The following is a 15,537-nucleotide window of genomic DNA, read 5'->3' on the forward strand; positions in this document are numbered from 1 at the left end:
AGGCTTCTTAAGGGAGCCCACTAGTTATGGCCTTCGGTCATGGCTAATGGCCACTGTACATGTTACACAAATAGGTTTCTTTGAGGCCCACTAGGCTGGCCTTTGGCCATGGCCGTGACCCTTATACATGTTGCACCAATAAGCTTCTCTGGGTCCCGCTAGCCATGGCACAGAGACCCATTACCTCCAGCCTAGTAGAAGTGATCACTAAGTGTAAACGATTTTTCTTTCTTTTTTTTTTTTCAAACTCTTTTCTGATTCCCGCGGTATTACCCAGATCATGCAAGAAAAAAAAAATCAAAAGCTCTTCCCTGCCCTCACAGGCACCGACCAAGTTCCCCCTCCTCTTTTGTTTGGAAATGATCAGTCAAATCCATCCAGTGAGTCAAAAGTTATCAATAGAATTTTCGTATTTCCTATTGCTCATGTCACTCACCTTAACTATAGGGCAGCGGCTGCCACCCTATAAAATATATATTACTACCAATGTCCCCACTTCTCTTACAAGGCTCTCTGTCTAGTTCTAGTGGGTGCTAAGGAATACGGTTAGAGAAAAATGTTTAGCAAAAACAAGCCGTCTGGCAGGTCTTCAGATCTTTCAACACTGAAACACAACCACTTACAGTATTCCAAGTACTCGGTCTCAATTGTGCAAAAAAGTGCATTTATTTAACCAAAGTTTAATTTTAAAAGCATTCCTACCAACACGGACTTACTGAGTATTTCCATTCAAGTCGGCATTAAAAAGCCATGTGATCCATCAGCTGCATAGACTTCGTCGTCAGGCAGTTATTAGATTTACTCGATACACGCTGCTCTGGTTTTCCTTTATCCCGCGTCACGGCTCGACTGCATACATGATGTGACTTGTCTATGTCTATCTAAAGTCACCATGGCAGTCATATTACATGGATTAAATACCTTGGTTTTTCCTTTTGATCACAATTGCGACCCATTAAATACTGGTCACAAACCTTTATTGTTTTACCTTAAAAACAAACAGCAACTCACTCGGAACAACATTTCATCCAGTACTTAATTTCAGCTTGTCTAGGCAAATGCCAGATTATCAATTAACATTTCGGGTCACTGTTGAGTATTATACCAGTGGATCCAATGGACTTTGTTAGTGTTAGAATTCTTGTGTTATGCAGCTCACCCATTAAAATCAGCCCCAGTGGGCTAAATTGCAGTTAGCTCTCATCAAAGTCTCTACTTGTACAGCATGACATTTCTGATCAGAATGTACATATTCATATTTCTCTAATAACCAAATCAACTTGATTCTCATCAGTTAGGTATATCAGTCCTACACGATCTTAGCTAGTAACACTACCACAATTGATTTACAATATTGTGATACTGGTATTCAATCATTGTATAGATGTACTGCTATGATGAGTTTGGATTCTAGTTTTCTCAATTGCCTTTCCTGGTTATCTTTCCTCTTTTGATCAGGTATGTATGCCAATGCAAAAAATCTGATCAAGGTTGCCTCACTGTTGTGGCTTTCAATAAAACTTACAGCTAGAGGGTAATTTTTAATCTCTGTTTTTAATAGCCCTATAGTGTTGTAGAATCCCGATCTTTAACATACAGATGGTTGATCCAATATATAATTTGTTACAGGGACAACCAATTGCATACACCATGAAGAGAGGGTCCCTGAATGCCCCTCTTGACACCTATATACATGACAGCCCGAAGAGCCAGAGATGGAAGTCTCCAGTCGCTGCTTGGATAGCCCCCAGGAGGACCAGTGAGAAATACATATGTGAGCAGATATTCTCTAAAAAGACAACCATTCAAACGGTATCCAGTTAACGTCATCATGAATACAGGTGCCCCAACACTGATCATGGAGCCAGGTGCCTCGCTAGACCTCATCAATTAATGACAAAGATCTAGCTGTGCTGACGTCATTAGAGACACCACGACATAGTAACGTTAGCCATGAAGCAAACTCACAACCATGCACAAAGTTACATGAACATACAATTGCACACATTTAGAAAATGTGTACACAGTTCTGTAGATAAAGGACAGATACAAATACATACTGTCGAAAGCCTTTATTATTTTCTGTCATTAGACAAATGCAGAAACGCAAGGAAGTAAGAGATGCAGAGCAAGCTTGCAGCAGCTTATTGCAACTAAACATATGGAACTACAGATCGTATAAGAGACCTGGAAGGACCAAAATACTACTAGCCTATAAGAATAACATCACAATATAGACATATAGCAATGATAACAGAACTACAGCAGAACTACATGAAGCCACAGGCCTCAGGACGAGAGGTGAAGAAAAGCAGAATTAGGCTGCACGAAGCACCAGGCCAGGATTTGCAGCCAAGGTCAGAGACGAGCAGAACATTCCTAAATCTCAGAGACAAGGAGCCACCTGTAAAATAGCAGAAAAAATCCTCACTAACTGCAGACCAGAAATCTCAATTTTGCAGTCTTAACCCACGTGGTGCAGCCGAGCCAAACAATCGCCATTTACTTGTGGTGGGAAGAGAAGCAGTTTCCAGCAGAACCGACACAAAGCCATACATGTGTTTCACAACGTTGCAATCCTGCAGACACTCGCAAAGGCAAAGTGGTAATACTGATGGCAACAATGGTGACACAGTCTTTGTCATCACCTTGAGAAGGTGCATGGAGCGCTGAGAAGCGAGCTGGATCCCAGGTCTGGGGAGATCAGCTCCAGCCAATCAGGAACACAAATCCAGGAGTGAATGGCAGAGGGCAAGGCCCAATGGTAATCCTGCAAGCCTGGAACAATCTAACAGTTTTTGGGGAAGATTCAGGCAAGCCACCTGACATGGGAGGGCCAGTCAAATAACATCTATATGTGCCGGCTATAGGTAATGCCACTCCAACCACCCAATCACGCATGCTCTTCGGTTTTTGGGCCAGGGGGAGAGCCCTGATTTGTGATGTCAGGGCATAACAAAAGACCCTGACACGGGTTGAGGAGCTGTGATTGCTGGAGAATTCCATTTTCCTGTATGATCCCGGTCTGTTATTAAAAATAAAGGACAGTTCTGACTTGCCCTTGGCCGAGTCCTCCATTTGTATGCCGGGGGAGGGTTAATTGGGTTCTGGGTGCTCTGAATAGTGAATGTGTGGTGTGAACCCCGGTCCTCTCTGGCATAACATATATACCCTTTCTTCTTTTGCTGATTGTCATATTTAACTACAATATTAGGGTCCGACTACGCACACATTTTCGACTTTCTACATTTTCGAGAAACCCCTTTTCCCCTGATACATTCGACAACCAGTTGTCCTGCAAAGATTTGAAATCGAGAGAGCTCTAAACCATACAGAACCATGGGGGTTTACTTTTGCTTTATAGCATTCCAATAAAGGGGGCATAGAAAAGAAACAAAATCTTCTATGAATCAATGTCATTTGAAACAGAAGGAAGGCAATCTTTCCCTTCAATGTATCCTTCAGTTGAACCAGACGATTCTCAGTAGTAAAGAGAAAACCTAAGTGATCATGACATATACTTTGGTTATTTTACTATGATCTATTGTCCAGCTCAAATAAGTATGCTTCTTCTTAGCATTAAAACCCATTATACAAACTTTGACAGGGTTAATTACTAGAGTGTTTCTCCTCCCTGGTCTAAAAGGATGAATTTAGAGACCATCCTGCGGTCATCTGATGATCATCGAACTACACTAGAAGTCATTGTCACATCATCAGACGTCATCACACTGTTAAAGTCATCAGCAAATATCTCAGAATGGTGGTTGATGATTTGGGGATGAGTTTAGGATGACTTAATGAATATGCTAACATCATCACTATTTTAGAAAACTCTTTGTTCCCAATGCTTTTAGGGTGACTTTCTGATCACTTCAAGAGATTGCACGTTTGTCCCTGATGATTTGGGGATGATTCTGGGATGACCTGGTGATTAATTCAAGATCAATGCCATGAAACATGCTTGTTCTTGATGATTTGGGGATTACTTACTGATTACCTCAGAACATCAGAGTTTGTATGTGGACCAATACAGATTGTCATTCTGCTTTTACTTAGTTGCACTTATGCTGAATGACCCCCCACCCCACTGTGGCAAGGGTAAAGCTTGAGATTATGTTGGGCCAAAGTGGAAGCCAGAGGCCTAAACATAGCATGCATCCCCTGGGTGAGAATCATTTGCCATCTCAGTCAAAAGCAGGAACCTAGCACCCTCACAATCAATTAATTTCCATGCTGACTTGTTAGGTGGGAATTGGTGTAGTGCCACTGTGTGAGACTACATAGCACTGATCTGCTTGGTATAAGGTAACCCACCTTTTGGTATAGGTTTGTACTACACAGGTTGGTAGTGTGACTGAGCAGCCAGGCCTATCTCAAGAGGGATAAATGTGAGCTGTAGAGCTGTACAAATGAAAACCGTAAATACAAGTAGCCAAGTAACACTTACACTCAAGGTTTCAGTTATAAATAGTTATTTGTTTAACATCAATTTTTAAATAAGCGTTCTTAAGAAAGGCCATTAATGTAACAATGTAAATATACTTTAAAATTACTTTTCAGAATCAGAGCAAGTTAGTGGGTAATCTTTGGAATTGCTTCTTACACAATTCCTACACCCTGGGGTGACTGCAATCACAAGGACAGCAATGGCTTTAAATATCACACTAGTTATACTTTGCGGATTCCGAGGTTGCAGAAAGGAAAGGTTTAAGGAAGGAAAAAGGTTAAATAAGTTCTCAGTATATGTGAGGACAACTAAATCTTCCAATGAAATCTAGACAAGCCTTTCCCAGCAGTAACATTCTAAAACAAGTTACCACCTATGAGGGACAAACAATATCAAGGTCAATGGGCTAGAAAAGTTTGCATGGAGCCAGGACAGCCAAAGTCAATTTGAAACAGTCTATGGAGCTGAGGCACTTCTTAAAATCAAAGGTCTTGCACACAGTTAGAGAGTTGGTTAGAAAATCACTTGTAGGATCACAAGCTGTTAAGCCTGTGAAAACGGAGTTGGAATAAACTCTAAAAGTAAACCACTGCAATACCCAACTGAGAAAAGCACTCTACAAGACAGTGAATTAAGTACCCAAAGTCTAAACAGTATCTCTGGTTTGAAGAAGAGTGGTCCAGCTGGCTTCTGTCCTGCTATACCGATGCAAATCCTGTGTTCCTGAGTCTCAGTCGTGGGGACAAGAGGGAGGACATCTGTAGGGCTCCTGCGGCGGTACTTGGGAAGTTGTCGGCAGCTACGGACTCTTTTCGGTTCAGCAGCACTTTGCGGTTTCAGCGCTTCGTAAACAGCACCGTTGCGGATATCCAATACCGGTTGGGCTTCCTTCACTCCTTGGGTCCTGCACTCTGGTGAGGGGACTCGAGCTCTGGTTGTCCTGCTTCTGGAGGGTCCTAAGGAGACTCCTGGAGCTTCTAGCTGGATTTCAGACGTTTCACTCGACGACGGATTACTCAACCCCTGGCACTCGTTTCTTGAAGCAATGAAGAAGTACAGCCAGACAGGGAAGATGGTCCAGTGGAGTTCGTCTCTGGGTTAATTGGTCCCATGAACCCAATGGGAGGAGGAGTCCATTCCGGAGCTTTTCTGTCGAATTGAGCACAGCAGCAGGTCTTCATCAGACAATTCAAAAGTCCAGGAGGAAGCAGCAAGCTTTGTTCACAGTTTCTTGGTTTCTTCGTTGGGTGATTCTCCCAGTGGTCGACTCTGCCTCTAGTCCCAAAACCCTTTGCCTTTTAAGCAGGTTTCTCCCATTCATACACAGCCTAGGCTGTCAATCACACAGCAGGGTGTCTGTCCTGAAAGGACAGTGAGCCAGCCAATCAGGACTGGTTGCATTCAGGCATTCCAAGAGACAAAGGAGTTTTCAGGACCCTCCCTCACATCCTGTCCTTCCAAACACACTGGAGCCAGAGGTGGGCTTCGGGGCTGAAGCCCGCCAAAGGCAAGACAAACAAAGGGCTCCAATCTGTTTTGATGCACAGAGTAAAACCCAAGAAAGACCTTACAAACAGAAAATGGCAAAAAAAGAAGAAAGGGGCCATTTTGATAAAACGGTCACCCATGGGTGCTATATTGCAGCGGAGGGTTCAGCCTGCGGTAGAAAAGCACAATGGTAGGAAAAATTAAACCACTACCACCAGCCATTTAAAGTAGGGAGGGTAACATAAAAATGTTACTTGGGAATGTAGGATAAGGGGCTACTAGGTAACCCCCACCCCACCAATCCACATAAGATGGTGTGTGCTGGACCCACAAAGAGAAAAGGAAATTAAAGTCAATTTCACACAAGAAAAGGTATTTTAAACATTATGAGAAATGTAAAGGATTTATCAATGACTGAGTTTGTCAGACTCCCAAAACAGTAAAAACACATCATCCAATTCAGGTCAAAACACACGAGGGAGTGGGAAAAAGGTCTCACTCCAGGGTTAAAATTAAAAATTCCTACAGTCCAGCAAAAGAGCTGGGGTCAGGGAATTAGCACAGAAATGAGAATTCTCCGTAAAATGTACTCCTTCACACAGTATTTGCTTTGCGCCAAATCCAATAATCAACAACCATAACCAAAAGTGCATCCAGGATTTTTTAAAAAGAAAAGAAAAAACACATAGGATCCAAAAAAGAAAGAAGCAATAAAACTAAACGGATCCACAAAGTCCCTTCAACCGAGGTCTCGACTACGCACAGCCTACCAAATACAAGCTACAAAAAAACAAAAACAGCAAAGACTAAACCCAAAAGAACAGGAAAAACACCAATCAAAAGAGGATGCCCACTAAGGAACACAACCCACACATCATGACTCGCCACAAGAAAGACAAAGAAGCCTGAAAAGACAACAGGAATAATAAGAAATCCCAAACCACTCGGGAAGGCACCGACCAGCATGATCCCACAACCCCAAAAAACTGAACAAGCATCTGAGATGGCCCAAGGAGACATACAAATAACAGAGCAAAGACAGACTACAATGCTCGCTACCTGTCCACATACGACAACGTGGTAAAGAAAAACAGCACCGCAACAATGAACCGACAGCCAACAAGCGTCACGAATACAGACCCAACCAGGACACCAAATAGAACACGACAACTAATAAACCATTCCAACCCAGTCTCCACCATGGACAATACGCCAACCAGAACTAAGAACAAATTGGAATCCATCACACTCTGCACCGCTATATCACCAAGACTGGAACAACAGAGGGGTAGCTACCCTATTTACCACCCTGAACGAACCAACCCCACCATAAACCTTATCAGTCTACTCGACAAAGAAAATGACCAACAAAGAACCGCTCCACCCAAAAGACTAAACCGGGAAAAACCCACCTGGAATGGAAACCCACCCAACAACACACCGGTCAGAACAAACAATACTAACAGCAACACGAAACGGAAATCAAGCAAGCTACACTGCAGCCTCCTCAATGTTAGATCCATGGCAAAACACTCAACAGAAATCAATGAACTCCTAAGCGAAGGAGGCACAGATGGTGTAAGCTCCAGAGTTTGACTTTGGGCACTGGTAAATGGATTTATGAATTGGAAAAAATGACATGAGGAAACACATTTGCTATAGGGGACATTAAGGGTCTTCAAGCAGCTATACTTGGCGAAAGGGCTGAAGACATTTGGACGAGAGCAGGATACGCAAGTGTCACAACACAGAACACAGCGCATGATGGAGCGCTATTTAATAATTGTAGAGTGGCAGTCTGGAAAGCGCTTAGAGTACAATATCCCGATACGTCAAATATGGGTGCAATTATGGTACGAAAGATGCAAGAGGGCGAAGATCCGCTTGATTACATTCAGAATTTTCAAGAACAGTGGTCTTTGGAAACTTAAGAGCCTTGGGGGAAATCGTTACTTGTATTTTATCATATTTTATGTCAGGGGTTGCCAGAGCAGGTACAGAGACAGTTCAAGAAGCTAGTGGGTATGGAGGCAAAGCTATGGCCAGAAATACAGCTGACCAGTGCAGATTGTTGCAAGAGAAAAAAATCGAAAGAGAGAAGATGCTAGGAAGCTAAACTAGTTCAAAATAAGCTGTCAAAATATGCTATAGATAAGGCGATGTTGACCAGTGGAGATAGGCTAGGATCCCAGCAGACAGCAGGTATGCCACAGGTGAATAACCAACGGCAGTCAGATCAAGGAGGGAACACATTTATGCCAAGAGGAAGGGGAGGCTTCCGTGGAAGAGGAGGCTTTCAGAATAACCAAGGTGGTAATCCAGGCATGCAGGAAGAGCAGGGTAAGAGATTCCCTCCTGTGTGTTGGACATGTGGAATGACAGGACACATTGCGCAAACAGGTGGAAGCCAAGGGTATGAGCAAAATGGACAATTTTCAATAGGGGGACAGCTTACCCTCCAGCATATACCCCTCAAAGTAGAGATGGGTTTGCCCAAGATCAGATAGTGTATCGAGCACAGGTAACGCAAACGCAACAGGCTTTAGAACCACAGCAAGCACTATTGAATCTGCCTCAAGGGCCGTCACAGCACGCACCCATGCAGATATAGTAGAGAGTGAATACAGGGCAGCTATTGACTCTTAAAGTAAGGGGTGTCCCTGTCGCAGGAGGGAATCCTTTTACAGGTACGGGAATAAGTATGTGCCCACAATAGGACAGCTCACAGGGTGACTTCATTTGTTCAGTATTATCGGTGACCCCAAATCCTTAAGAAGAACCGCGGCCCACCCCCGACTAGCCCCAGCCATGGTGACTTCTGAGGCAGCCCGTGTAGCGGCTGCACGGTTACACAAGATACCTGCAGGTGTCAGTACTTTGGATTAGAAGAAAAGAAACGGCATCGCCTTTTTCCTTTGCTAAACCGAAGTGCGGACACCTGCAAGCAGCAGGTGTAACAGTGAGTGCGGGCTGCTTGATGGCTCTGTACTCTTGCGGATACCTGCAAGCAGCAGGTGCAACAGTGCTGTGCGGGCTGCCTGATGGCTCTGTACTCTGAAACAGGAGGAGGACTGCACTGCCCATCCTTTTGTTTCTGAGTGAATAGCCATTACCCAGCACAAAGCCACTGGGCTCCTCACGCTGGCTGATGGCCATTTACTCGGAAACAAAATGAGAGCTAGGCAGTCCAGCCATCCTCCTGTAGCAGAGTACAGAGCCATCAGCAGCAGGCAGCACTTTCATTCAAGGAGCCCGTGTTATAGCATTGCACCACGTGGCTGCTTGAATGGCAAGGCTGCCTGTTGGGTGTGAGCTGGGGCACAGTGGTGGCCAACCTTTGGGGCGCCCAGCTCCTTCTTTTGTCTAAAAGGAGGGCGCCGGGCGCATCAAAGGTAATAATGCCAGTGTGCCCCAGCTCCACTTTATTCTAGCAGCCCCCCCCCTTAGGCGAGGGGGGGGGGGGCTCGATAGGGGGCGTGTCCTAAGCACACCCGTACTTAGGCCACACCCCCTAACGAGAGCCCACCCCCCCCCCCCAACCCACTCGATTTCTATTCCCACTTAAAACACGGGTAGTAGCTGCACAGCTTCTGCGAGCATTCCAGAGCCTGAACCATACCGTAGATGAACTTGGCAGCAGCTACCGTGTCTACGATACCGACAACAACAGGCTGCCGTGTGTAATTTCAAAACCAGCTGTTTAGAAAGTCACTGTGGATGTGATAAGCAATACAACGAAATACAGCTTTACCTTCAATGTGCATTTCCAGAGGTTTCAAAAGGGCTCCTCTTCACAATATAACAAAGGGGTGAAAACGTCTAGATTAAGGGACGCTTAAAGAAATGCATATAAAATTCACTACGCGAGCTGGATGGCATGCACTCACCTGACGCTGCCTGGAATCAGCACATGAGTGTTTCGTAAAAGGTAGCGTCTAGTTCCCATCCGAGAGACTGAGCATAGCAACGCCCCGCCTCCGCCTCATCACGTGGGCCGCTCTGCGTCACGTGGGTCTCAACGTTCACTTCTCATCTTTTTTGCAGGAGCGGGAAGGCACGATCGGGAAGGCAAGGCGTTGCAGGAGCGGGAGAGATTCCTCCATCACAAAGCACGTTTCGCATAGTTGATTGTTATTTGGTGCTTGAAAACGTGTTATTTGGTGCTTGAATTTGGTTTATGGTAAATCTTAAAGTTATCTTATGTTGATTGTTACTTTAATGCAGAGCGGCAATATTGTGAACGGGTTATTTCTGTGTATTTTTGTAATGTACATCAGGGGTGAGATTTACTTAAAGTACAGGTAGATTCAGTACTTTTTGGGGTTTTCTCATGCAGGTGGGCGATTTGCTTTATGGAGTGGGGTTGGGCACAGCGTGTTTCTCCCTTGCCAATGGGACTTCTGCTGTACTAACAGTACAATGAATAGATTTGTTATGTGCAGCAGATGGGTATATCTATGTGCAGCAGATGGGGATATGTGTTTATGGGTATGAATTTCCAGCATAACAGTTACTGATACTTTCTAAAATGCCTTTTACAGCGTCATGACATATTTCACGTATTTCTGTTAAGTCGTCTTGATGTTTTCGTGTAGGATGCAGTGTTGCCAACTTGGCAACTTTATCCCTATGGTTTACGAGACATCACGGCCCCCTAGTGACTTTTTGCTGAAACAGCGGCTAGCGAGAAATGTAGCTACTTTTTTCTATTGGTTTGGAGACTTACACTTGGTCCTATTGGTTTGGAGACTTGCGTCATTTATGCAAGTTTCCAAACCAATAGAAAAAAGTATTTTTCAAAAAAGGTAGCAGGCGCCCCTCTCCAGAAAGAATATGGCATGATAACTTGTTCTGTGGTATTTTCCAAATTTGAGAGTTTGCAGCAAGGAACTTGGGGCTGGTCACCCTAAATTACCTGGGAGAACCTAGATGTGGACCCCTTGCTCACTGTGCTCAGAGAGACACAGCTCCACCTCACCGATGAGGTCCAACAAGGCTGAAGCAAGTGCATGGGATTGCTGTTGGTACTCTTGTTCAAAGGAGGTTTGCCTGGCATTTCGGTGCTGGACTGCCCTTGTGGGCGGAACAAAGACTGATATGCAAATTAGTATTCCTCCTTTGCGAAAAGTACAGTGAGCTGAAAGCGATGGCTGCAGACTCTCACAGTGGGTAAAAGCCACAGGACAGCTTATCATGCCATGTTCTTTCAAGAGAGGGGCGCTTGCTACCTTTTTTGCATTTTTGAAAGGAACTTAGGGTTGGTCACCCTAAATTACCTGGGGGAACCCAGACGTGGCCCCCTTGCTAACTATGCTCAGAGAGGCACAGCTCCACCTCACTGATGAGGTCCAACAAGGCTGAAGCAAGTGTATGGGATTGCTGTTGGTACTCTTGTTCAAAGGAGGTTTGTCTGGCATTTCAGTGCTTTGTGGGCGGGACAAAGACTGATATGCAAATGGTTATTTCTCCTTTGTGAAAAGTACAGTGAGCTAAAAGCTTCAGACTCTAACAGTGGGTAAAAACCACAGAACAGGTTATCATGCCATGTTCTTCCGAGAGAGGGACGCTTGCTACCTTTTTTGCATTTTTGAAAGGAACTTGGGGTTGGTCACCCTAAGTTACCGGGGGAACCCAGACGTGGACCCATTGCTCACTGTGCTCAGAGAGGCACAGCTCCGCCTCATTGATGAGGCCCTCTGCCTTTCCTCTCCTTCCCCCAGAAGCTCACTGTCTCCCAAGATCTGGTGTTCTCTAGGATGGACTATTGTAACAGCCTCTTTCTAAATCTACCTGCCTCTACTCTCTGCCCTCTGCGACTGCAAGACTTGCCCATGGTCTCAAGCCCTGGGATCCTATCTCTCCAGCTCTGAAATCTCTCCATTGGCTCCCAGTGAATGCAAGAATTAATTCAAAACCCTCTGCATTGTCTACACAGCTTTCTGGGGCCTGGGTCGAAAATACCTTCAGCTATCCCTCCGCAAATACCTCCCCTCTCGAGCTCTTCGCTCCTCTTCCTCTAACTCCCTCAGGGTCAGTCGTTTTTCAAAGAAACGAGCTGGGGGTAGATCTGTCTTCGTCCGGGGCCCTCCCTCTGGAACAGCCTCCCTGCCACTCAGAAACATCTCCGGTTCGGGAAGCACATCAAGACCATTCTCTTTGCTTCTGCCTTCGCTCGCCCTCTCCCCTGCTGATCTGTTCTCTCTTGGCACTGCCTCCGGGCCACCCCTTGCACTGGGGACTGTATCTGTACCCATACAGCCCCCCCTTTTCTTCCTAAACGTATCAGACCTACCATGTCTGCTGCCTTAAACCCATCACTTGCCACTTACTGACTGCACTACCACTGTTTGTTGCCTTTATTATTTATTTATTATTATTTATCTGGTCCTCCTTTGCTCTGCACTTTTCCCCTCCCCCTCTCCCATGCACTTGCATGTTCGCAATGTCACTGGGCCTAGTAAGATTGTTGTTTTGTTCTCCCCTGTTCCCCTCCCTTGCCTTGTCACGCTCTGAAACAATTGTGTATGAGCGCAATAGAAATAAAATATCAATATCAGTAACAACAAGGCTGAAACACGTGTATGGTGTTGCTGTTGGTACTCTTGTTCAAAGGAGGTTTGCCTGGCATTTCGGTGCTGGACTGCCTTTGTTGGCGGGACAAAGACTGATATGCAGATGGATATTCCTCCTTTGTGAAAAGTACAGTGAGCTGAAAGCAATCGCTGCAGAATCTCACAGTGGGTAAAAACCTGTGGTTATCATGCCATGTTCTTTCGAGAGAGGGGCGCTTGCTACCTGTTTTGCAATTGAAAAAAGTGTAAGTCTTCAAACCAATAGGAGTAACATTACGTGGCCTGCGACATGCATGCTGTACTGCAGCTATGCATTATGTTATGTACTGCCATCTGTAGGTCTTCAGACCACGCCACATGTTATACAATACCTTTTAATAGAAAAAGCAAAATGTCTTTTTTCAGACAAATATCCTTTACGCCCAGTCCCCTCTTGACAAGTTTAGTGTCCCAATGCCCTCTGCGTAAAATGACCCTGCTCAGCAGGCCATCTTCCGACAAGGCCCTCTACCACATTCGCCTACACATCTCAGTATGCTTGGATTATGAGCCAATACACAGAGTACTGCGTGGTATGAACTGAAGCAATTTTTTAGGGTTGTGGCGAAATGTACAATTAGGCAGCTATCTGGCTGAAAAATTGAATGAGAGGCTATAACAACTGTGCCTTTGGCAATCACCCATCATATACATGGCCATTTTTTTCAAATTAGGTGATGACGTCATTTAGATACTTCTAGCTACTTTTAGGACAGCCAATAGCGACTTTCTTTACTAAGGAGTTGGCAACGCTGGAGGACATCAATACATGCTTAGGAAGAGAATCACAGAGGAAGGACCACTCCATGCCGTGTACGGGCAGGTATTTATTTTTTATTGTGTGTTTATAAGGCGCTTATACATCTCGGAAGTGTTTCGAAGTGCCAGGTATATTTAGGCGCTGATGGGTTTGTTTTTCCTATTTTGATTGCAGCAACATCGCATCTTTGTGTGTCTTCTTGGCTGGTATTATCCCCATCCCGGCTCCCTCCACCCCCAAACAGAAGTGATTTGTGGCTGTGCACGCCGAGGGAATTTCAGGGCAGATGTTTTTTCCAAATTCAGCTGCCATTGGCAAGTCGGATTATAAGCCATCTTTCTTCCCCCTTATCTGCGCAGCGCAGCTTTCACTGTTAAAATAGCAATGAGCTCACCCAGTTGGAAATGAAGCCCCATGTTGATCCCATTTGTACCACAGCCGCATGCTTGCTTCTTTTTCTGCACTGCTACACAGGCTCACGCGGGCTTGGATGCCTCCGGGGCTGCCGAGCCCTCCTGCCCTGGGGATGATATGTGCCGCCTCCGGAGCGGGAAGTGTGCGGCGGCAATCTGGGGCTGTGGATGAAGAGCAGTGGCCGCGGGGGAATCGCTACGACAGCATGAAGCTCCCTTGGCATGATTTCTGTAACTTTACTGCCTTTACGAGGTGAGGGCTTCTGATTTGAACATTGTAGGGATATGTGCCTAACTTTACCACTTAGTGCTGCCAGGCAGTGCACTCAGCTGTACCGACCAAAGTCTGTTTGTACCACAAGATGTCTTTCTTGATTTCTCCACCCCCCTTCCGCTGTCTGTATAGGACAGAGTTCCTTCATTTTCCTGCGCTTTTGACTAGGTGCCTGCATGTTCATGTATACTATGCTAGAATACAGTGAAAATGCTGTCTCCTATGTAGTCTTACTAGCAAGATAACAATTTAGTGTTTTGTCTTAAAAATAGCCATACTGTAGGCAGAGGTCTTCAATCTGTGGGGTGTGTGATCCAGGACCGCGATAAAAGAGAAAATACTTATTTTTTTGGCTCACTTAACTGTGCATGGTGAGCCACTGGTCCCCATGCACATGCCCAGTCAGTGCAATGTGGCCAGGAAATAAACGTAGCCATGACGTGCACTTTTCTGCATTTGGATCATGAATCCACACTGTGTAGTTGCTTCCTGCTGGTGCCGCCAGCGTCTTCTTGCATGGTAAGAGATGCAGCTTCTCGGCTCAGCCCCCCACACCACAGTTGGAGGGGGTGCCGGTAAGCAAGCTTTTCAGGACTTTGCCGGTCCCTCTGCTTTCCTCTCCCCCTTTGGGTGGAGGCAATGAAGGGGAGGGGCAGATGACTGCAATGCTGGTCCCCCGCGCCCCTCTGCCTTTCCCTCTGTGCCCCCACCAGCCACGGTGGAGAGGAGGCGAGCATTTCCGGTGTTGTATGATATCCACATCCCTCACGCCAGCTTGCTGGGCTCCAGCAATCTGCTGCGGGGGAGCCGGATATCATACAACACCGCCCCCTCTGCCTTGTCTCCCCTCTGGTCCATGGGATGGCTCTGGCCGGGTCCGAGATCCGGCATCTGATGTCTGGCCAAATCTCGGGACCCGCCCTGCCTCATCCATGACCAGGCTTTACCAAGCCCCCAGCCTCGCAGAGGGAAGTTGTGGGGCTCGATGACCTAATCTTCGTGGTGCACCTTTCCCCAGATATCACTCGCGCATTTCCTGTCTCTATTTGCTCATCCTGTTTGTTTTCTTCTGTCCTGAAAGGGACACCACGGAAAACAATGCACCATGAACATCACTGTGGCGGGGAAGCGGGATTCACTATTGAAAGCAGGCATCCAACATGCTGGACACATTATTGTTGTTCAAATGTGCATTTTACACGTTCATAGTAAAAAAGTAATTTCCAAACTCAAAAACACTGCTTAAAATTCTGTTCACTAGTTTTCTTTGAGATGGTCGGAGCTCCACACCAATACTCTGTAATTTAATTTTTGTTCCCCTTGCTTTGTGTTTTATCACAGGTTATATTTATAAATATGTTATGTTTATCAAACTGGTTAATCACAAATAAATGCTTACATTGTGCTGACAGCAGTTATTGGGAAATTAAACTGGGTTCATGGGTGCCAACTTTTGGTTTTCACTACAGAGGCAGAAATACCCAAATCCATTGCCCAACCCATCCCTTGGCCAAACACATTTTATAGCACTTCCTTTTATA

At 45.5% G+C, this 15,537-nt stretch overlaps 1 protein-coding gene and 1 long non-coding RNA gene across 2 annotated transcripts in view; one reads left to right on the plus strand and one right to left on the minus strand.

The window, feature by feature from the left end:
* Nucleotides 1-9,903, minus strand: part of CCDC150 (coiled-coil domain containing 150) — a 917,521-nt gene extending 907,618 nt beyond the window's left edge. The window contains exon 1 of the mRNA XM_069618819.1: nt 9,826-9,903. The gene's annotated coding sequence lies outside the window, so the exon portion shown is untranslated. The remainder of the gene's footprint in view (nt 1-9,825) is intronic.
* Nucleotides 9,904-9,985: 82 nt separating this feature from the next.
* The window catches only part of LOC138491938 (uncharacterized), a 30,159-nt gene continuing 24,607 nt past the window's right edge, over nt 9,986-15,537 (plus strand). Inside the window, exon 1 of the long non-coding RNA XR_011276109.1 lies at nt 9,986-10,118. This is a non-coding gene — a long non-coding RNA (uncharacterized lncRNA). The remainder of the gene's footprint in view (nt 10,119-15,537) is intronic.

The sequence above is a fragment of the Ambystoma mexicanum genome, chromosome 10, assembly GCF_040938575.1.
Source record: "Ambystoma mexicanum isolate Mex_15411 chromosome 10, UKY_AmexF1_1, whole genome shotgun sequence".
NCBI lineage: Eukaryota > Metazoa > Chordata > Amphibia > Caudata > Ambystomatidae > Ambystoma > Ambystoma mexicanum.